The 24,282-nt window shown below is 44.6% G+C and overlaps 1 long non-coding RNA gene across 1 annotated transcript in view; it reads left to right on the plus strand.

Annotated features, from left to right (window-relative positions):
* LOC113965158 overlaps positions 1 to 20,909 on the plus strand; it is a 35,754-nt gene extending 14,845 nt beyond the window's left edge. Inside the window, exons 4-7 of the long non-coding RNA XR_003533460.1 lie at positions 8,881 to 8,971; positions 9,856 to 9,936; positions 17,598 to 17,728; positions 18,873 to 20,909. This is a non-coding gene — a long non-coding RNA (uncharacterized LOC113965158). The remainder of the gene's footprint in view (positions 1 to 8,880; positions 8,972 to 9,855; positions 9,937 to 17,597; positions 17,729 to 18,872) is intronic.
* Positions 20,910 to 24,282: the final 3,373 nt, after the last annotated feature.

Here is a 24,282-nt window from a genome sequence, read left to right on the forward strand (position 1 = left end):
CACCTAGTGAGCTCGTGCTTCCTTCCACATGCAAGTCTCTTTCAACGTGTCCCATGTTGGCTCTGCAGCCTCTTGCACCCTAGTATGCAAATAGCTCCCTCCAGTTCAGAGAACACACAGCTAAGTTGAGCTTTCTCCAGTGTGACTTTGTAAATTCTCCTCTCTTTGAATTGTTGCATGACAGAGATCATGATCAAACACAGTGTCAGAGGGAAGCTCATTTGTTAGCTCCATTCATGTTTGGTGTGATCAGCGTAACATCACTTCCTCTCTGTGGAACCCATAGGCCGACTACATGCAAAGAAGAGAGCTTTTACCCATTCCTGTTGTTATTGACAGTCATTATAGCAGGCACAAGGAACAGGCAACAAGACTGAGATCCCATTGTGATACACAGTGCATGAACACTGAGTGTTACACTGGCCCTGCTTTGTATCAGGATCTAATTGTAGCCTGTCACAGTCAACAAACCATTTTTTTCTATAATGGAAACCACACTTGCTGTGTATTACACAGTATGCTAAAAGATATTGTGAGAGCAGAAGAAAAGAGCCCCTGACTTCTCATTTATGATGAATTTTGGTTAGTATGTATAATTTATCTATTCAATAAAGGGTAGTTATTCCCATATTGACCTACAGGATTTTAATAAAGGGTAACTGTGGCCTGACAACCTTCTTTAAACACCTACTTAAAAAGTAACAGATGTTAGGCTAGCATGAATAAAATTCTGTTAACAGGTTTGTTTTTTTTTTCATTTTGTGTACCTCCTTAGCCCACCCCAGCAGTGAAGGAGAGCTTCCATTTACATAATTATTAGAATTTCGATGATTAAAGTCCTTGCCCTGCCCAGCCTCAGTGTCTCGATGGTGTGTGATCTCCTCCTTTGCTGTTCTCTCAGTGCACACCTGATTGCCAGCATGCACAGGGCCCGGTTTTTCAGTCAGGGACTGTAAAACTAACACTGTTAACAAAGCCTGGAAAGGTGTGTGGGGTGAGAAACACATGATGGTGTTTCGTCCCTGGGCTTTGCCATGAAAACTTCTATACAAAGGGGTTTGCTCCTGTTTGTTGTTGCTAATTTGATATTTGTATCAGCACTGCAGTTTGTCCTTTATATCCTGGTGTTCTGCAGGGGGAACAAGAAAGGATGCTTCTTGTTTGTGAGCCTAAAGCCCAAGGAAAGAATCTGATGAGAAAGCTTTGATAACAGTGAAGTGGCTGGGGATGGGGGAAGGAAATGGGCAAATATTAGCAAGGAGGATATAGATGAGCATGGGAGTGCTCTGAAATGCCAAGATTTTGTGCGAGTTTGGAATTTGTTTGTTAACTGAATTAAGTGACTCTGAAGCACAAACACTTGGGCAAAAGCAGATCAGCAAAGAAGGCTCCGCATAACAGCAGCTTCCAGCAAAATCCAAACAACAAAAAACCCTGGGAGACCCAGACCTCATGTTCACCTTTCCTGTATTATCTGCAGCATCAGGGGACTCACTTGTAGCTTGATGCACCAAAGATTTGTGCTAGAGCTCCCTTGCTCAGACTGTGCTGCAAGGCAGGGTCAGTGATCAACCTGCTCTTCCCTTGGGACTTCATTTCTCTGAAGTCAAGGGGAGTCTGCATTACCATCAGCTTCACAGACTTTGGAGCAGGTTCTGAAGCTTGTCCTCAGCCAGCTGAACCCTACGCAAGTTCTAAAGCATAATATTTCACATTGGTTTCCTGTTTCCCAAGGCTGTGGACAGCTTTATGTGAAAGACAGAGCTCAGGGACCTGAGGCTGAGTCTGCTCCCAGAAGAGCAAAGGGGCTCAGAGCAGAGCCAGGGCTGCAGGAAGGGCAGCACTGGCTCCACATCCACCTGCCTGCCCCTCACCCTGTGCTAGACCCCGGTGGGGAGCTGGTAAACAAGGTCCTGTGATGCCTCTCACCTGAGTCAGAGCTAAGTGATTTCAGCAGCAGCAGCAGAGGTAGGAGCTTATCATCAGTGTCTCCTCAGGTGTCAACACCCAGAACAGAAGAAGGTGAGGGGATGATGCTGTTGGGCTGGTGTGGGCAAAATGTGGCAGACAGGGTATGTAAGCCGTGCTCTGTTCCATCCCCACAACTGCCCCTGGTCTACACTAGTTCCAGGTGAGCATTCCCTTCTCTCCCTGCTAGGGAACTGGTGCTAGCCTTTTACCTCTCCTGAGTTGGCTTTTAATTCATGTCTCACTGAGAACAAAAGAGTGATATGATGACATATCACTCCTAAGCATTGGCTATTGCTGTTTTCTATACAATTGTTTTTAAGGCAGTAATCATTTTATACAGAGCTAAATCCAGCTGAGTAGTGTTAAAAGGAAGACAGTATTTAATGCAAAAGCACAACCTCCGTAGAAAAGAGGGGGCAGGCTTACATTAGACATTAGGAAGAAATTCTTTACTGTGAAGGTGGTCAGACATTGGCACTGGTTGCCCAGAGAAGCTGTGGATGCCCCATCCCTGGAAGTGTTCAAGGCCAGGTTGGACAGGGCTTTGAGCAACATGGGCTTGAGCAAGGTGTCCCTGCCCATGGCAGGGGGGTTGGAACAAGATGATCTTTAAGGTCCCTTCCAACTCAAGTTGTGCTATGATTCTCTGAAAACAAAGACAGTGTAATGCAACAGACAGACAAGGGTTGTTCTAAATCAGCCTCTTTCCGCTCTGGCCCCATTGTCAGTCAAGATGCACAGGCTGTTCTCTGGCAAAACCAGGTGAAGTTAAACTGACTGAGAAGGATATGTGAATTTGACCATGTAGTGAGAATGACTTCATCCCTCTTGGATAGGCAGTGTGAAATGGGAGCTGAGGAGTGCACAGCTCTCACAAGGATAGCATTCGGAACACAGGTTGATGATTTAGGTGCTAATTGTTCTGGTCTTTAAAAGGAATGGCAGGACTGTTAGGAATCTAGTAGTCATTGCTCTAAGTCCTATCTGATTCAGCTTTGCTATCACTTGGAAGGGATGCTGGAGAACAGCATTTCCCAGGAAAGCTTGAAAGTTAGAAGGAGCCACTAAGGGAGCCTGTCCTATGAGGACAGGCTAAGAGAGTTGGGATTGTTCAGCCTGGAGAAGAGAAGGCCCTGTGGAGACCTCATTGTGGCCTTCTAGTACATAAAGGGGGCCTGTAAAGAAGGCTGGGAACAGACATTTTAGCAGGGCCTGTTGTGATAGAACAAGAGGTAATGGCTTTAAACTAAAAGAAGGCAGATTAAGACCCCATGATCTTGCCTCAGGTTTTGGTGGCAGTGAGATCTTTGTTCCATCCTGCAGCTTCTGCTTTGTTCAGGTCACTCTGGTGTCTGCTCCCTGTGACAGGTGAAGACCTTCAGTATGTTTAGCCCTAGTTTAATGCTTTCCTTGTAGCTATCTGATGAGCATTATTTACCTCTTGTGGGTGTACTTCACTGGTATATTTACATCAGTAGTACGGCTGTTCTGGAAATGGCTACTGTTTTTGCTGTTGGACGTAAAATACAAGAGCTACTGACCAAAAAAGCCCTTCTCCCCTTGCTCTGATTCTATCCTTTTGTGCTTTACAATTGCTGCAATATTTCTGTTATTTCAGATACATTTGAAAGTATAGTATTTTGGCACAGTTCAAATTGGAAGATTAATCCATCACTGGAAAACTCTGGCACGTTTTGCAGCCTGTGAAAACCTTTATGTGGATGTGCTTTGGGTCCCTGTCTCTGCATGAAGCTGGCTCCTGACACGCAAGTCCCTTCTCTGCAGCCCCAGGCTGCCAGGAGAGGGCAGGCAGCTGCCAGCAGCCCGCTGGAGGATGAGAAACCCTTCACACGCAGCTAAGAAATGTAAATCCGCAAAACAGATAAAAGCAGAAAAGCAGAATATCAAGTGACATTGCAGCACGTCCAATGCCTGCTCATCGAAATTACAGAAGCAGAAAAGTAACACAGATTTCCGGCATTTCCAGGAATGGACATGAACTAACAACCAATACCCAAATACCTGCCATGCTTAGGGATCTTTTAAAAAAATGGATTCAGCATCACAGCTTGAACCTCTCTTCACTTGTTTCTGAGTAATATTTCTTTGTTGGCTCCTGGAGATGACCTGCAGGCTCTCTAGGGTGCACAGACATCCAAAGACTGACAAAGAAAATGAGGTGGAGAATTATTTTTTTTCTCCTGACTTCTGAGATGAACAGGGGCAGGTGAGCCAGAACTTCTCGCAGGTGTCCGAGCAGACAGAGGGGTCGGGTTCTGCAGCCCTGGTATCGCTTCCTACAATCAGTCATGCTTCCCTTGCCCAGGTGCAGCCTGCCTGCTGCAGCAGAGATCTGGTAAAGACCCAGTGAGTCCTTCATGTCCCTGCTAGAGTTAAGGCTGTGGGGAGCAGTATGCTCAGCCCAGCAAGAGTTCTAAGTCCTGTTGCAGATTTTCTGTTTTCAGACTTGAGGCATGTTCTTATTAGGCTGATTTTTTAATCTACTCGAAGGTGTGATCGCAGTTGCAGATGAACACATGCACCTATTTGTGTACAGGCACTGTGAACACTGAGCCCCCAGACGTCAGGGTAGAGCTGCTGCAGATTCCTCTCGTGTGCCTTTGCAGCGAACCTCCGGTGGCCCTGTCTGCCTACCCCCGTATGTCTGCGTTAGCAGGGATCTGTTCATTGCATCCTGACATTTATATATTCAAGGAAAGACAGTTTTTGTCAAAACCTATCAGTGAATCTCCTTCTGAGGAACTAATACAGCAAATCCTACAAACTCAGTGTTTTCTTCTGTCTTTGACTTTCCATAGTTCAGTGGCTTATAATTACACACAGTGTGCTGCTACAGGGTTTTCTGTTTCACAGAGGATAGCTGCTAATAGCGCTTCAGTGTTTCCCCTTGCATGGCTTGGAATTTAATTAGAAATAAAGCTATAACCTTATATTAGAACAAGCTTGGTTAGCCAGCTAGATCCCCTACCTGCTGCAAGGCACTGACAGCCACCTGAGCACCTCCGGGTACGACGTCTTGCTGTGCCCACAGTTAGGATGAGAGTGCCTCTAGCCCCTGGCAGAGCTTTTGGGGGCTTGAAGTGACCTCAGAAACTGAGCAACATGTTGGTCCTTTGCAGCTGAGTCTTGTGTGCTCTGCTGCAGCCTGAGGCGAGCTCACTGTGTGATGAAAGAGGTGCATTGCCCCAAACAGGTATGATCCACTGCTCACCTGGAGTTACTGTCTCAGGACTTGTGCCACATTATGGGACTACAGGGTGTTCAGGTGGCAGAGCAGAGCAAGTTCTCCTGTATCTGCCTGCCAAAGATAGTAGAGGAGTGGTGTTAAAGGCAGAGATGCGTCACAGGAAATTGGGCTTCTCACTCTTACATCTCTCCTCTCGTGAAGACCTGAGTGAAAAGAGTGTAGTGTGCTGCAAGCTGTGAAGGACATCTGATGTGAATTACTGGCCACAGAGCAAGGAAAGGGGTTTGACAGGTGTCCAGAGTGGGACCCTGGTTGTGGGGTATACTAAATTTTTCTGCTGCCCTGTAGGTAGGTGGGTGTGTGCTTGTTACCAAGTCCAAACCTAAACAAGTCATCAAATGCCCTGGTTATGTGTAGAGAGTGGGAGGCAGAAGAAATTAGATGGGTTTTAGGATGCAGCAGGGCTTTTTAGGATGCACCATTAGAGAGTGGGTTTTTAGGAGCAACATTGGAAACTGAGGATCTGGCGGAGTGAGTGAGCAAGAGTGTTGTGCAAATCTACTTAACAATACAAAATAATAATGCTAAGACATTGTTTCAGTGCTTTGTGATAGAAAAAATCATTAGCTTACAGCACAAACAAATGAAAGATCACGGATGATTAAAATTGTAATTAAAGCACGGCAATGATACTGGCACCACAGACATCTCTGCAGACTATCTGAACAGTGCATTAAATAAAGTCAATCATTTCTTCATAATAATGGTATTTACAGTAACACAATAGGAATGCTAGGCATTTCACTGCAGGCAGCCTGGTGTTTAAAAATATACTTAAAGCATTAATATCCAGAAAGAATAAGTCTGTGCTGAAAAAATGGTTAACACTACAGTTCAGTTTTCAGATGCCAGGCTTTAGTATAATAATCAGTAGCAAAGGAAATTAAAATGAGGGAGGACGTTGAACAAGGGCTTTAAAGAGAGGATTTGCTATAGAGAGTTTAGAGCAGGATGATTTTGATTATGTTACTGTACTAGATAAAAGGAAGCTGGGGGATTCATAATTGTTAACGTTGCTAATCCACAAAAAAGAATTTAAAGATAAGATGATAGAATATTATTAGCAACTTCAGGCAAAGGTTTCTTATTTCTGGTCATTATTAGTCACCTTCTTTGGATCTAATTAAAAAAAAATCCAACAAGACATAGCTCAGTTTCTGCACACATTAGGAAAGGAAAGCTGAGAACTTCTTTTGCTGTCAAGGGCTAAACTCTCTTCTAACTGGATGACTTTTTGTGTATGTGTGAAAAAGGAGGCTTCAAAATTGGGCTACAAATGTGTTAGTAGCCCCCGGAAACTTTAATAGGTACTAGAAAAGAACCAGTGCCATGCCACGTACTGAGATATTGTGAGGAGATAATCAGGTGCTCCATTTCCCTTCCCTCTTTTGAGGATAAACAGGAGACACTGAAAGATACAAAAATCAAGAAGGGTTAAACCAACTAAAGGAATGCTTAAAATTTATCTGTGTAAATCCTTGCCAATAAATACTACTTTATTTAAGGGGTTGGAACAGTACAGGAGAGAGCATAAAGTGAAGTTCTCAGTTGTTGCCCTTGAATGGCACCAGCCCCATGTGTGTTTGCCTCTTCTCTATTTAAGAATTGCCTCTTCTGTTTGGTATTTTTCTAGAAGAACCTGTACCTTTTCTGTTTTGTTTTTTTGCTACTGCTTACTTACAATTTTGGGTTGTTAGTCTGCTCTGTGATGAGAGATCCCTTACTCCATCCAGTTACCTGATAGAAAAAACAAACACAACCCAACAGATTAAATTTTTAGATTTTTCATCTGCTTTTCATTCACAGGTATAGATCCAACTGATAGCGAGGCTGAGCTAGCAGAGCTTCATTGTTTGTTTGGCAAAACCTTGTCTCTGCTGTTCCAGTCTGCTGGGGCTCTTCCTGCTTTCCATGCTGGTCTCTGGGAGAGCCTCAGCACACAACCAAGACCACTGCAGGGCAGGGATGTGGAGTCAGCAGCCTCTTCCAAAAAAGTACCAGGGCCCCCCGAGGCTGATCCACACAACAGATGTGGAGCAATGCTGGGATCAGCCCACCTAGTCGGTTCCAGGAATAAATTCACCACAGTGGGTACTACCCATCTCTCAGCAGCAAGGCACAGAGTGAAGGAGCTGCTTTGCAGTGAGCCCTATCCAACAGTGCCATCAGTCAGCATGTCTGTGATACCCCATACAGAGGGAACAAGTGCTTTTTTTGACACCACAGGAAGGCTAAACTTCTTGATTTTGGGTGTATCAAACGTTGCTTTGGGCAGGTGGAGGGGCCAGGTGTTGATCTGCACTATACCAGTGGAATGTTGATTATGGTTGAGTCACTCCAAGCCAGAATGGCAGGAACAGACCAGGAACTGGTGAGGTTTTGGCCATGTTTTCAGGCATGTCTACTGGAAAATATAAACAAAGCCACAACTAGTAGGCTCTTTGTCTTGCATGACAAGTTATCAGAAAAATACTGGACAAGAAAAAGACAAGGACAAGGGACCTTAAGGAGATTCCTTACTGCCTATGTTTTGCTTGTGCCTTCAGAAGGCAGGCCTTCCTTGGGGAAAAGAAAAAATGCATTATAGAATTCAGCCGGTTTTGATACCCTTGAAATCTTTTACTTGGATTTTTTTAAAGACTAAAGTGATGGAAAAAAACAGGTATGGTGGTGTACACAGAAAATGGGGAAGATGCACTGTTTGGAGAGTGCTGTTCTCTATAGAGTAGCAGTGAAAGAAAATACAGGCAGGAAGAATCCTCAATTAAGATAGTATAAGGAAGCAAATATTTGAGGAACCAGTAAATCAACTAGATAAGAGCAGAATAAATGTAATTCAAAGACCAATTTCTTGTTGTAGTATGTTGCAAACATCAGAGCACAGCACTGCATTTGATGATGGGCTATACAGCACAAAGTTGGAAGAGAGGCAGTAGCTCTCTCTAAAGCTCACTGAAAGATAAATAAATCACAAAGGTTATTGTATCATACTGTCAGTGAGGTTTTTAATAAGTAGGTGCAATTATTTTAGGCATGAAGAAAATATAAAAAATATCTGCCCCCAAGGGCTGTTATTTTATCAACAAATATGCTGGCAGAGAAAGTCAAGCAGACATAAATATAATAGGATGGAAAACTATGTGCTGGGTAAAAGGTGTTTGCAATCCTGTTAGATGTGCCCAGTACAAAGAAGCACATCCCAGTGGAAGACTTTCATGGAAAAGGGGAAAAAAACCCAAGTTTTACATATGGCAATGAAAATGGGATACAAGGCATAAAACCAGGCACCAATAAATTCACACAAAATGTCAGACTTACTTGGCAATAGAAATATCCTTGGGATGATCTCTTAAGTTGATCAGTGCTGGGACAGGAGTCCCACTTGCAGACTGAGGGCCAGTTTAGAAAGCCTTTGCTCTTACTGGCGAGCATTTAATGCTCATCTGGGGTGACTAAAGGCTCCATCACTTCAATTTCAGACCACGACTGATGATTCAAAATGAATTTTTCACAAGTAATGTCTTCCTGAATAAGGACTGGAGTATTAGAAGCATTAGAAACTTTCCCTGTCAGCAATATGAGTACCAATAGAGGGGTAGTGGGTTAGCAAAGGAAAAATAACATTTATTTATCTGTTACAGAAAGTAAACTTAAAGCAACGGCAAAATGTCTAAAGCAAAGATGGTTAAATGTGTCAGATCAAGCTCTTACACTCAGATTCAAATGGTATAGGTAAGTGTGGGGGTAAATTACATGTGTGACTTGAATTTTAAAGTAGCCCTAGAGACTTAGGAACATGCCAGCCAAGTGCAGTCTAATGGAACACAGTAGAGGGCGGTCCATGCATCTGATTTACAGGGTGTACAGCAATTCCCAGTCTCACACCAAGCTTGTTCTCAACCTGTCAATGAAAACCCTTAATTCTCTTGGTTATCACAGTTCTCTGTCTTTGTACTTATTCCAGTTAGGTTTTAATTTGCAATTTTTAAAACCTGAGCATTGCATCTGGAGGGAGGAGATTTGTGGAGGCTTTTTTATTTTTATTTTTTTTTTAAGTTCTTGGGAGAGCAGTGCTAAGCTCTGTAGCTCTGTACTGAGGGTGCCACCACTGCCCACACCTGGACCAAACATTGCTGTTAATGTTGTTCAGGGCTAGTTTGCAGAGCCTGGCAGCAGCAGGCTTTTAAGCATGTGAGTTGAGCATACTCACAGTTTGAGGAAAAAAACCCTCCTCTGTCTATTCCTCAGAGAAGAAAACCAGCATGGTTACTGTAGTAACCATGATCTTATCTGCCAGCAGACACAGACTTCTGGACAGTCAGTACTGCAGTGGGGAAGTGCTGCACATGCATGACTGTAGCAAATAGGGCTTGGATAACATTTTCTAAGTCATCTAGGCTACCCCTTTGTCCCAGGGCAGGACTGGGTTTGCCTTCACCAGGCAGGTTCTTGTCTAACTTGTTTTTTTTTAAATCTCCAGTGATAAGGAAGGGAATGTTTTTCCTTATCACAGCTGTTGCCTGTTTCATTGCCCGTGGTGTGAAATGGATGGCATTTACATACAATTCTTATATTCACTGGTGTAATTGTAGCTCTTGTCTCTGATTGTTTAACAGATTGAACTAACGACCAGCCATTTGTGTAGTGAACTTTGTCCTCTTCCTTTAAAATTCTGGGAATTGGAATATGACCTGGAGGTGGTGAAGAGCAGAGCTGTCCTCTGACTTTCATGGCTGGAGAGCACCCAGGCAGATTCAGAATCAGCCTTTTTCTCTCTAGTCTATTGGACTGTATTCCTGATTTATAGAATTTATTCTCTCCAAAGCCTGAAGGTAGTATCAAATTGTTCTTCTTTGTGACTCAGTTCCTTCCTTTTGGATTTTAAATATGCTGTCATCAGTAAATAGTAAATCCAGGATAACAGCCGGGTTGTGAGAATATCTAGGTCTTCAGGAAGAAAGAAATCTCTACCTAAGTATTGCTGGCCAGGTGTAACATGTTTATCAGATTAAAGTCAGAGGCCATAATGTCAAAAGAAGAAAAGCAAATGGTTGTCTTAACGGAGTTGATACCAGCAGCATGAATGATTCACTCACTTGTTCCAACAGTTAAGCTTTCCTTTACTAGCACACTTTATTTTCAGCTAAGACAGTCCCCAGTCCATCACTCTGGTTGGAGTTGGATGGACAAGGAGGTTGGATGCAGATGCCACCCTACTGCATCCTGCAGCAGGACTGAGACAAGGACATTATTTAGCTGCTTCATAGTGCTTTTTTATCTTATAATTTGCTCCATTCAGGTGGTTATAAATGTTCACAGACCCTGAGCCTTTATTATATTGATAAAAAGTATGGAAAGGTTTTTTTTAAATTTCTTTAGCTCTTAAAGTTCTTTGGTCTTGCCGACTTCCACTCGGGTTTTTCCCAGGTAAGGTCTGTTGTGTTTGTTTTGCCTGGGCTGTGTTTTTGTTTCTTGAAGAACCAGTATAAAGTTTAAAGTGATGTGTGAACTTGTCCACTTGATCATAACACTTGTCTCTCCCCTGTCTTCTGCTCTGCTCCCTCTGCTTGGCTCTAGTTTCTGGACAGAAATGAGATCAGCCTCAAGGCTTGGTTCTTGAGCAACCTCCATGCTGAGCTTAAGGACTTTAATGGTTGCATGGATACTACTAAGAGCCCTAGCCCCCAGAAACTCTGCTTCTTTTCCCATACTGCCTATTTCTCTAGTCCTTACTGAAATTTTATGTCAGAAGCTAAGCTAATTCCTTTTTGAAGATGTGGAAATTTAATGATTGATCGTTGAGGGTAACTGAGTTTCTTCATGGACCCGTTTCCACTGGCAAAACCAAAAGCCATTTAACACCTAGGGCTTGCAGGCAGTGCTTGGAAGGGCCCAAAAATGATGGAAGCACCATCAGAAAGCACTGAAATGAAAGGCACTCATGAAAAGGCAGGTAGGGAAAACAGCTGAAGCTGTCATCCTTCAGAGGAGGGAGATTCCTAGGCCTCTGCAATGGAGAGGAAGGGATGGGTGTGGGAGAGAGGCAGGAGGTAAGGCCCAGGTCAGGCACCACAGTCCTAAAACAGCAGCCTTGACAAGGAAGTCCAAAACCAGGAAAGATGTTTGAGTTCAAAGCCCTTCAGCCTCGCACCAGACACCCCAGCAGGGTAGCCCTGTTATGCCTCTGCGCAGTTGGGAAAGACAGTCCTCTTCCCAAGGGAAAGAGTGGCCAGCCTTGACCAGCTGAAGCCTCTGCTCATGCTGTGGTGGGCCCTTTGCAAGGAGAGATCCCACCTGTGGATCTGAATCCCGTTTCGCTGCGTGATGTGATCACTGGGCTTAATTTAAGTTTTGACTGGTTGAGATTTGAGTGATTTGATCAGTACAATTCTCCAGAGACAAAAAAGAAAAAGCCATTATTTCCACTTCCTGATACATTTGACTTCGATAAAACAATGGATTAGTTATCACTAAGGTAAAGGCATCAGCTGACCACTGGTTTTGGCTGGAGTACTGTGTGTTTAAATGATAGCAGGGTTATGTGAGCACACAGCACCTTTTTGTTAAAGGTGCCTCCTACTTAATGAAGTGTTACATAAAAACTAAATTGTCCCCAGATAGTTTTAGTCCAGAGTATTTGGGTAATACACAGAGCAACAGCTTATTAAACTGGAAGAAGCTAACAGAAGTAATAATGATGAAAGGGATCCTTGATTCAAAATGCTATTGTGTGCCTTAGAACATTGACATTTGTGTCAATACCGTATTAGTGGTAATCAAATTTCTCATTGTCTGCTGCAATGTAACCAACTCCTTGGGTACAAAACTCCATTAATCATGGATGTGTGCTCTCTGTGTCTGTGACGGTGGGAAGATAAATTAGGTGGCATGCTGCAGATCTGCTGAAAGAGACGAGGGCATGCATTGAGTATAGAAGGAGAAGGATAAGCAAAATCTACTCCTAGATCTTTTTCCTTGACATTTTCCCCTTGCCGAGCCAAAGAACGGTTCAGAGATTGTTGTTTTACTCGCTATTCTGCATAATTTTGTATCATAGTTTTCGTTTCAGAGCAAATGAAAGCATATTTCTGTGCTTAAGGCAACAGAAATGGGGGTGGTATTTCTGTAACTGCAAATTGTACAGGCATTGTCACCATCTTAAAATGGGAGTAATATTACTACCTGTCATAGTAGTCTTGGTCCTGATAGAGACTGCAATGCTGTCGGCAGGCTCTGGAGACCTAAGTCTGCCGTAGCTCTGCCACAGACCTCTTGCTTGATGTTGGCAGGTCACTATTTCACTTTACCTCGTTTCCCCTACTGTTGCTGCAGGTAACAGTACCCCTGCATCCAGAAGGGACAGCATGAATAACACCTTGTTAATGTTCATGAGATAGATCCAGAAAAAGAACTTGGGGGTGTGTTTTTTTTATTTCTGAAGCCATACGAGATGAGGATGTGCTGCACATGGCAGGTGCCAGCTGGCTGGCTGGGGGTCTTAAAGGCTCTGCACCCTGTCTCTGGCTTTCTCATCATGGCTCTGTATATCTTTGGAAAGGCCACTTGCTGTGTGTGCAGTCACATAAGAGTAGCCCTGCTATGCCTCTGCCCAGCTGGGAAGGATGGTCCTATTCCCTAGGAAAGGGATGGCCAGGGAACACAAGCCTTGACCGGCTGCAGCCTTGACCCACGCTATGGGGGGCCCTTTGCAAGGAGTGATCCCACCTGTGGATCAGGTGTGCACTGCTGTGCATGCAGTCAGCAGGCTGCTCTCTAAACAGACATGCAGTTTTTCTGCAGCCAGGATTACAGGCATGGGGAAACTTGCCTTCACAGACCTTTCCCCCCATTAATGCCCCTGTCATTCTCTAGAACCTGTTCTTATCCCAACGATTTGTTTCCATACAGTTTGCCTGTGCTTCAGTCCCTCATGTTATGTGGGTTACCTGAAGGGGCTTCATGTTGGAGGAGGTGATTTCAGGTACTAGACCATTTCAATGGGTGGGGGTTACATGAGGGATCCATTTCACCTAGGAGTGATCATACTTTCCATACCTTCAGTTGCAAAGTGATGACAGTATTTCTTACTTTCTAACAAGTGGCTCTTGGTAATAGAAATGCCAAGTGTTACTGCAGTGTACAGTGTGCTGGGGCTCTGCTCTGTAAGGCAGTTTTGAAATCTTTGGTTGTCCATAGCAACCTGCAGGCACTGAAATATCAGCTTGCACATATGTGGGGGTTTGAAACGCTGCTGTGGCTGGAGGCTCCTAGGAAAAGGCTCTCTGCTTTATCCCTGTGTGGACTTTCTCCTCATTGCCCCTACCCACCCCACAGAGGTTGTAGCTCCTGCCAGCACAGCAGGTTTTACCAGGCTGCAGGTCCTCCCTGGGAGCTGTGCATTGTGCGTGGCCAGAGAGAAACCGGTACCAAGGCAACGTGTGCAGGGCAGTCCCAACCAGTGGCAGCCCCCGTGTTGCAAAGACACCAGTGCTCTGATGTCCACCACTACAGAGCATGTGACAGAGCTGGAGCCACCACAGAGGACCACTGAGTTCACTGGTGATTGATGTATTGTAAAAGGCAGACTTGTTTGTAGTTTAAATTAGGAAAGAGAGACCAGAGCCACTTCATCTCACACTCTCAGGCTGTGGTCTGGGCAAAACTCCCTGTGCCCCAACTAGCAGGAGGCAGGGCAGCATCCCAGGCTGTAGCCAAGTCATTGGTCCAAAGTAGTGGCCGTGTGACATGACTCAACATTACAGTGTTCTCCCTTTGCTGGAAATGTCTCAGATTTAACGGATTGGATCCCCCTGCACCTGTTGGTGACCTTGTCAAAGGATACACTCCTCCTGTGCTTTGGAAAACCCTTGTGCCAGCCAGCTAGTGCACACTTTGTCCTAGTGCAGGGTGTTGCGACAGCCCTGAAAGGGTCACTGCTACGTGTGCTTTGCCACTACCTGTCACTGCTTAATATTCCTCTCTGCTGGGAGCCAGAGCCTGGACCAACTGCTCAGCTTCACCAAGCAACTTTTGCAATATTAGAGTATGAAGACGTTTTCAGCAGCTTCTGTGCTTTTGGCAGCACCCAGTCCCTGCTGTAATTAGGCTTGGGTGTCCTCCAAAATGGCAAAAACTTCAAAGGCCCCAAGCCTAACCTTAGGGGAATGTAGGTGGGGCTGTGATCTCCAGGGAACGTCATCCTGGGAGTCTTTCAGCTCCAGTGGCCAGTTTACATACTCGAGACCTGACACAGCAAAAGAGAGACTTACAGTTTGATGGCTTCAGTCTTTTAATCCCTATTTCTACCAGCAATCCTTTTTCTACAAGTAGGCCCTACTTGTGTAAGTGGTTATCTTGGCTTCAGTGGAGTGTCTTTGACCTGGCTGTACTTAATGTAAACTAAGACTACCTTTGGCATCTGTGGAATCCTAAAAAACTAAAACAGCAGGACACAATTGAGGGTATTGGGCTTTACAGACCCAGGAGGTCACACTGAAGTTTACATTTACTGCTGGCAATTTCAGAGGTTCACTAGCACAGCCACAGCAGATGAATTTCCCTTCTAACTGCAGAATAAACACTGCACGTGGGGTAAATATTAAAGGAATTACTATAACAGGAAAGGAAAGGGAGGAGGGCTTCTTTGTCAAACAAAAAGGATGTCTGTTTACCTGCTGTCCCCAAGTAGCAGGCACTGCTCATTGGACTGTTTTGGAAGTCAAGAGATAAAGCCTTAAAAAGGGACAGCCAACGCACAAAGAAGAGAAGCGCTTTTACAGCTTTTCAAGTTTCGGGTAATTGTGGCCATTGCTGATTTTCATACCATGATGGCTTAACAGTTCTGTGCCTGTGATTGTGCAGCCCAATTCACATGGGAAATGCTTCTTGGAGCCTAATAAGCACTAAGGCGCACATCCTGCGTGCTGCCATGGCAACGGCAGGATGCAGGAGGGCTGGGAGGGCTGGCTGCCAGGAGCTCCTGCACCTTGGCAAGAGAACTGCCCTTTGGATGTCCAAAATGGTTTCATTACCAGCCGTGGAAACTATCTGGTGTCTAGTGACTGATTCTTCAAATGAGTGATACCTCCCTAAGCCGAATGAACCCTTCGGTTGCTGGCTTTAGGTGTGTGCTGGTCCATCTAGCACAGCTGTGTAGTGGGGGAGAGACAGTGCAGGGCAGAGGCCGGCAGCGTTCCTGCAAAACTGTCAGTCCTGATGAGGAAGCCCAGGGAAGCTTCACTGATGGTGTTCAATGTCAGACTGTGTTTTGGGGTTTTGTTTTCACCCTGCTTTCCCAGTTATTGCTGATGCCTGACCCTTTCACTGCTGCCAGGGCACATGCAGGGCAGCCTTCATGCCTTGCTGACCTTCTCTGGACAGGGCTGAGCAGCTCTGGGCTTGTGGCAGGAGGGTTGCTAACAACAAATTTTGTCCCATGGCAAACCCTGATGCTTTGACACTTATTTTCCCCCAAGGGAGGGACAAAGACAGTCGTTTTCCTTGCTGAAAAAGATCATGACTCTGCTGAGGCTGTGGCAGTGTCCATGGGAACTGGGAGCTTGGATACCCCATGTTTTCAATTCTCCTCCATGACCAAGACTTCCAGCAGGGCAGCAACTCCTGTGCTGTGTCCTGGCCAAGGAAACCACATGAAGCCCTGTCTCCAGTAAGGGGGACAGTGGAATGGAAAATTAAATGGGGGAACATGGTCCATATAGGAGAATGGGGGCATAAAATAATTTAACTGTAGTTCCTATGAAGTACTCAAGCAAGTTGGGTAGGAACCTGTTAATGCCAAGCTGAACCAAAATCAATTGTTTGTTGGGTTTTTTCTTTTTTATTCCATTTAACAAACTGAAGCAGTCTGATTAAATTCCCAAAGACCTGAAACTGTTTTGCCATATCTTTATCATGCTTTCGTAAAAATTAGTATTTCCCACTCTTAGGTCTTGATATGAAAGCAAGTGTTTTGCACCAGCCACCACTGCTGATTTCAGTTGTTCGACTTAGCAATGGAGTTCCTGACTGTTACAACTGTTGCTACTGGGATGAGGGGAGTGATGGTTGATACAAAGCCTGGGGCTTTTTATAAAGCTCTTAAGCTGGTCTGTGATTTGCACACCATGCCAAATCCACCCCATGAACTCAGAGGGTGGCTATCAAAATGATGATCTGAGTGCGTTACACTTCCCTCTGCCGAGAAGTTGGGTAACCTGTACCTGAGGAGCTCTCCCAGAAAGAGCCTGCATTGTCTTAATGCCAGCATGGAGTGGCTTGTGTGACATATGCTCCACGTGAGTTCTCTGCACCCTCCACAGGTGCATCATTTGGCTGAAAACAGACAAGAATTATTGCTAATTACGTGTTGCTCTGCTACCTGTTAATTAAGGGGAGCCGCAAAGTTGAGATATGTGTTCTCTGGGGTAGTGACCACCTGACTCACTGAATGCAGAGGTGGAGGATAAAAATTTGATCAGAGAGAGAACTTGGAATGGCTAATACAACAGTGGTTGGTTGGGGTTTTTAAACCTTCTTCAGGATTTAATGATATTCATGTTCAGAAATATAGCAACATTGATTTGCAGAAATGTATGTAAATGTCACAGTTGCCACCGCTAGGGAAGTGAACACACTGCAGCAGGAAAAGCTATTTCTTTTTATCTGGCTGGAAAAGCAACCTAGTTGTGTTGGCACAGATGCATTTTGGAAAATGAAACAGCAGGGAAGGAAATGACACCATGGTTCTACAGGTGTGCAGAAAGGCCATCAGGAGGGAGCTCCCTTGCTCAGCAGGCTTCAGAGAAGGCTGAGGGGAACTGCAGCAGTGGCTCTCACTGCTGGAAATTCAGCTGGGTTTCCTGAGGGTGAGCAGTTGTGGCAGGGGCTGTGCTGAGAAGGTTTCTGACAGGCTAAACAAACCTCTTGATCTCAATGTTATTGCCCGATAGTCCTTGTGCATTGCAGAGGGGCAGGGATGGTCAGATGCACATCTCTGGCCATGATTTCACCATAGTATCTAGGCTGACAAATGTCACGGGGAGTTTTCTTAATATAACGTGTCCATTGCCGAGTTTCGTTATAGTTCCAATATAAGGTTGGCTTTCAAAACCAGAAAGGTACCATCCAGCTTCTAAAATTAACATCTGGTTAAAGCCTGGCTTAAATGAATGCTTTAAAAACTCTTGTTATATCATGAGATAAAAATGAGCCTGAATATGGAAAACCTGTACAAAAATATTTGTGATGTGTTTCACTATGTAACTTCCTTGGCATCTGATGATAATCAGGATCTAACTTACTTATGGGGTTAGTGAACCACGTTATTGAGGTGTTCATGTCTCTCAATTCTGCATCACAGCAGCTGAAGCTCAGTCATAAGAGAGCGATGACTAAATGACAACGAGCAGATGATGTGTCTCCTAATGATCCTATGGGAAGTAAGCAAGCTGGACTAAACAGGAGACTTCCTGTGGACACACAGATGTCCCAGTAAGTACTTTCTCAGTCAGATTCTGTGTGTGAGTTCCTCTGGGAGGGAGAGGCAGATTGACTTTACCTGTAAAATGCACTGAGGATATCACAGGAAAATATTTTGCATCAGGGAACGAAGTACTACTCCTACTTCTGTCAGTGGTGAGATCATTTTGATAGTTTGCTGTTTGCTTCCTTTGGAAAGAAATAGCAGACACTGCAACACAGTTGGGGAAATGTAGATTTTATTCCCAAATCTATCAAGTCCCAAACTGAGAAGGTACCCACTTGCCTTAATATCTCCTCATCTGTTAACCACATAAAATATCCATTAATTTACAATCATTTCAAGAGGTTACATTAATATAGCATTGATAACATGCTTGGATTCTATCCAACAGAAGATGCTAAACACGTATGAGATACTATTAATTTCATCAGTAATGAAATATCTGTAATACAAAGTAATTTTCTTGTGTGCTGATTTCAGTATAGTCTAGCTTGCTTGGAGAACTTAATGAAACTGTGGCATCAATAGATAATACAACTGCAAACCGAATAACCTGGAGGAGTTTTTGGTCCTCCAGCTACATGAATTTTTATCTAAATTTGCTTGTTAAACTTAATTCCAATAATTAATTACCATTTTGCAGAAAATATATATTTATTAAGTATTATCTAATATCACTGTGCAGCAAAGACAACCCTTCAAAAAGCTTTAAATACAACCTCAACAAGAAATATACTTGGCAGCACCAGTGTAAAAAAAACTGCACCATGGTAAAAAAAAACACAAAAAAGCTAGTCCATACAAGAACCAAATGTTTAGCCCTACTTTACATAGTAACAGGAAAGGAATGGAGTGACTTGCTACACAACATGAAGGCATTACCTGATACTGTACTATTATTAAAACCTTTTATCGGTCAAGGAGACCCAGCAGAACAGAAACCATAGTTATTTCATGGTAAGACTAGTTTTACAATAGTGCACCCAGTTGGCAAACCTCTTTAAATAAAAGCAATGAAAGCATCTGAAGCCTTGGGATAACCATTTTCCCAGCAGTGAGGAATCATGTTCCTCTTTCCTAAAATGAAGCTGCATTCACTGAGACATTGGATACAGATTGTTTTGTGTGTTTTTTTGTTTTTCTTTTTTTTAGCCTGGGTAAAATTCTCTTTGAGCACGTGGTGCTTCTCCACTGGCACTGCCTTCCCAGAGGAGCTCCTGGAGACCTAAATCAGGCCTCTAAAGGTTAACCTGCGGGAAGGCGGAGGATGCCGGGAGGGAATGATCACCCAGCTGGTCTGAGGCTGGTGACGTGGGCTGGTAACCTGAGAGCCTGTTGCACAGCTTCTGTGCCTGGAGTTGCTGTGGGATCAGAAGGAGCTGCCTGGCTCTGCCCTGGTTTATGCAATGCCCAGTCCCCTCGGCCACACTGCCCTCCTGAGTGGGAGCCTTTTGGCTGTGTCTGAATTCAATGTGCAGCGCCTGCTTCCCACTAACTCACTGACTGCATGGTGCTATTCTGCCCTGCCCTGCCTGGATTATTCGGGAATATCTGGGAACATGTGTTCCTGAACTGCCTGTTATCAGCAAGTCCAAGAGCTGGGAAGCCCTAGGAAGCTTTCACTGTACTCCATTTATTTTTCCATTCCCTCCCACACACCCTACCACTACACCAGGCAACAACACAGGATGCCGTAAATGGTTCCTAAAAACATGTCATCGCTGTCAGTAAGGCTTTTTAAATTCCTGTTTTAAAATATCCCAAACTACAATTTGGTTTCAAACAGTACCTTCACAGAGGTGCTTATCCCACAGGATGACTTGGAGAACCCATCTGATTTCAAATAAATTCATGGCTTTAAGAAGGAACAATTTCCTTTGTTATCCCATCTGGGCAGGCATGTTGTTGTTATATATGGTCAGAAAATGGAAGTGAAAACGCAAAAGCTGTGGTACAAAACCTCTTCTTGTTGCCATTGGCACTTGAAATGTGCTGCATCGTCAGGTTTGATGTTCTGAAAGAACATTTTTTTTATCTGCTGATCCTTTTTTGGCCCAGGTGGATGATTCTTAGGTTCTTTCCTGATGTCTTAAATAGCAGTGATAATGTGCAGCCTATGGAAAGCTGCAGCAACTGTTAGGTACTCATTAGTCACTGACACAAAGCTTTGTACATCAGAATCTATCTACAGGTGCCACAGGGAGAAGGCAAGAAAGAAAAATGTGTCATACTCTGAGGTAAACAGCTTTATTCCCTATTAGTCTGCCAGAGGCTGAATTAGTAATTTATGAAGCACTTTGCCACGATGAGATTTGTTTAGTCCACTTAGGATTTGTTTTTCACTGTTAACACAGAGCTAAACAACTGAGACTGTGTCTACATGCTCTTCTGCAGATAGGAGCTTGCTCCGTGCCTGGTGCCTGCCAGCTACAAGCCACATCACCGGCAGCATGGCAGTGTTGTTTGCACAGCATGGAGGGTAGGGCTAATATTCCCACAGTTACTCATCTCTGCACCCCCACTTTTCCACCAGGTGCTGTAGCTGCTTTTGATTTGTTAGCAGAATGGCAGGCTCGCTGTCTGCCAAACAGGAATGTAGTGGTCACACATGGAGCACTGCCTGGGAGGCCAGGGGGAGGGCTGGTAATGGCCCTGAGCAGGGTGGGGCTCATCGCATCTTCATCCAGCTCTGTGTCAGTGTGGACAAAACGTGGTTCTTCTGCCTAGGGAATACATCTGTGGGAAGATAGGTTTTTTCCCATTTTTAACACACCCTATTTCTTATTAAGATTTGAGAAAGGTAAAAGTCCATACTGTTAAGACCACCAACAAACTTTCAGGAAAAAGCAGACACTGCCACAGGAAAAAAAAAAAAAGGAATATAGAAAAGAAACACAAATCCCTATTACAAAAAGTAAATCCAAACCAAATTAAATTTTTAAAGCCTCCTTCCTGGACATAAATCCCCTATTTTTCTTTTGAAGGTCAGCATTAGATGATGCAAGACCAACACTGAACTTCCAGGCCATTAGCCTCTTTGGAGCCAGGCAGCAGACAGGGTGATGTGGTATGTCTGCATACCTCCTCCAGGCACCGAAGAGGAGGTGAGAAGCAAAACCCTTCCTACAGTGGAAGGAGTTATGAGATCCTTCTCATCTCCAAGGGAATGTGCTGCTGCCACAGGGGTGCCAGGGGACAAACTCATGGACTAGCCTGCAGGAATCACTCCTGACAGAGACAGGGCTGGCAAAAGGAGAAGGCATTTGAAAGCAAAGCCTTTTGAAATGTTGCCTCCCCCGACTAAAACCGATAGGAAAGGGCTGGCCTTGCTGGTATTTGAAGGGTTTCTGAGCCACTTCAGACAACTCCCTGGTGCCAAATGCCCTGTGCAGAGTCACATGTGTGCGAAACAAGTGACTCAGCTCACTGGGGAAGGCAGAGGTCTGTGCAGAGCTCGGTTTACCACTGGAACTGCCTTAGTCCTCCGACTGGAAGCGTTTGTCTCTGGCATCAGCCAACCAACCATGGCAACGGGGTTAGTTTAAGGGATCACTTCACATTTTTGTTTGCGTAAAGCTGGTATCTCTTTTCCCTATGTGAGCAGAAGTTACTGAACTGGTTTTCCTGTGAAGAGAGTGGGAGTTATTCTGGCGCAGCTGCAGAGGGAAAGTGTTAATCCCCCCATCTGCCCTTGCTAAACTTTCTAAGTAAAGATTAGTTTGATGAAGGAGCAAGGCTAGGAGGTCTGGTTTTTTGCTACAGCACTCGCTAGAGATCCAAGAAATGGCAATTGTTGAGTGGTAGTGGGCTTTAAGCCATCAAATCTTTGAGACTTGTGCACAGGAAAAGACAAGGAGGCACTAGCTCCTATGCTCTCCATCTGTGTGGGGCAAAGTTAGATCCAAAGTCCTCTGGTCCAAGCCCAGATTCACAGCTGAGTAGGAAAGTTACCCTAGAACTACCCCACATCAGGGATTTCATATAAGTCATCTGGCTGATGTGTGTGGGATTCATCACAAGAGGGAAGTGAAGAACTTCCATGAACACCTTGCAGGACTGTGTTCTCAGATGAAAACATCTGCTAAAGTGTGCAAAGCCCAGGAAGAAAAGGCTACATTAGTGCTGCAGGACATGCTTGTGGCTCCTCTGGAAAGAATAAGAATGCTGCACATTCTGATTGTTTACTTTGCTTACTTGCCTTTTATTTTTTTTCCCCTGTGGTATTTACAGTGCCCTGGTACTCATTCAGCTTTCTTAGCTAACAGGTGGGGAAGCAGACAGACCTGCCTGAAATCCTGGCATCAGACACTTGGCAGTCCTTCCTGCTTCAGGCATCTTTCAGGTACATTGCCCTGAGGCAGGGGGGAAGCAGACAGCTTGGATCTGTGTTCCTGTGCCAGGACAGGACCCCAACAGAGTGGGGGATTCCCTACTGCATCTGTCCCACTGACTTCTGCAGGAAGTTCCTCTCAAACTTGTGTGGCTTTCCCAGGAGTCATCCATATTCCCCTGGGGCTGAAAATGGTGTGCTCAAGAGATGCTGAAGGCACCAAACCACTGTCTTCTAGGGTCTCCAGACTGCCAGACTGCCTGCCAGCTTGCTAAACAGGCACTGAAGTGCCATTAGGGAGCTGAAGTGTCATCAATGTTAAGAAACAGCTGACTGAACCTGTAGCTTAATTTAGGAGCTCGTCAGACATATGGTAATGGCCTGGTAAGGCTTGGTTAAAGGTGGCATTTGCAGGCTTCTGTACATTTTTAATCTCTGTGTACAATACAATATTGCACATTAGCTTTTGCTCTTGTTGGCAGATTTCTTGTGGGAAGATCTATTTCGGGACTTCAGTAGCACTGAATACAGAGCAACTGACAGAAATAGGGAGTTTGGACCAATGTCTCTGCTGGCATAACTCCATTAGAGCCAGAGGGTGAAATCGCAACCCTGTTGAGATGCATGGGACTTCTGCCAGGGTTGCGACTGCTGAGAACTCTTTTAACAACTCAACCCTGATTTTGCTTTGGAATGAAACCTCCCTGTGGATCTTAGCCTAGGAACACTTGCATCTTTCACACAGAAGAAAAATGTTCTGCAGCAAGCAAATGAACTTGGAAATGATTTTAACTTCATCAGTGGAACCCTTGCAGCAGACATTCATTGCGGGCTAAATTTGGCTTGTGTGGTAAGACACTGACTGAGTGGTACATAGACATTCATCTCCCTCAGAGACGGAAAGGCTCCTGCTTTGGCTGCAGTCACAGTTTATTGGACGTGCTCCCTGTTACTCCCATGAACTGCACAAGCAAAGTTCTGGTGCTCTCAGTGTGACCCATTCATGCAGTCAGTGCTTATCAACAATTATTTTAAGACCAGGAACCGTAGATACTGACAACGTATCTCTCTCTTCTCTTTACATTGTATATTGCTGTTCTGGCTTCTGGGCTTCTTTTTATGCCTACCCATTGCTTCAGGGTATTTGTGAGTCTGCTGGAAGGTCTTGGGGCTGAAGACAGACCTGCATCAAAGCCCTTTACTGTGTAATACTGACTATACCCCCAGCAAGGTCAGAAAGCTGGTGCTCCTATCACCCACAGCTGTGCCTTGATAGCCTTATGGATCTGAGGTTAAAAATGAAGCAGGAAAAAAGGTGCTGGAAAACCAAAATAAATTAATAAGAATTCTGGTTTCTTTATAGATTATAAAGAAGCAGCGTGGGGAAAACTGTTTTGCTTTGCAGGTCACCTTCACAGCAAACAGGAATCATTCAATCACTGCTGGATAATACTAAGGGCACTCTCAGAGGTTGGCAATTGGAATGATTAAAAAAATATGAGCAAGATTTTAAGTGTCTCTTTGTGAAACAAACAGAGCAAAATTGTTCATCAGTGGTGGAATAGGTACTGTAAACATTGTCTTAAATGAATCTGGAAGGAATTTGTAAGAGAGAAGATGACCAGCTCTGTCTTCCCAGCACAGTCCCAGCCCCTCACAGAGGGCAGTTTGTGACCTTGCCTTCCTATTACACACATCAAGCTTCCTGGAGCTCTGTGTCTCTTTTTGCATTTGAGAAAACAGGAAATATTTCACAGCATCACAGAATCGATGGAATTGGCTGGTGAGCGAGCACAAGTTGCCAAGGATGGTGTCCAGTTGGGTTTTGAGTATCTCCATGCAGGAAGAGTCCACAACCTCTCTGGGCAACTGGTTCATTTTTGGGCACTCTCACAGTAAAAAAAAAAATTTTTTTTTTTGTGTTTGGGTGGAAATCTGATGTGTTTTCATTTGTGCTTCTTATCCTGTCAGGGAACTCTACTGAAAAGACTCTGCCTCCCTTCTGTTGCCTGTGCTTGGGATGGACCTTCCCAGTGCTTGGAGGAGGTGATCTCTGAAAGCCAGGCATCTTTTCTGGACACCTATGGTCTCCGGGACAATATCAAAAGCAGATTTCTTGGTAGAAGTCTGCTGTTCAAAACCAGAGTTGTGGTCCTGCCTTTTGCGCCACTCTCCTGTCTTAGGGTCCTGAACTCCACCATCTCACGGTCACTGCACCCAGTGCTGACCCTG

This window comes from Neopelma chrysocephalum, unplaced genomic scaffold, assembly GCF_003984885.1.
Source record: "Neopelma chrysocephalum unplaced genomic scaffold, ASM398488v2 Primary Assembly neopelma1_44, whole genome shotgun sequence".
Classification (NCBI taxonomy): domain Eukaryota; kingdom Metazoa; phylum Chordata; class Aves; order Passeriformes; family Pipridae; genus Neopelma; species Neopelma chrysocephalum.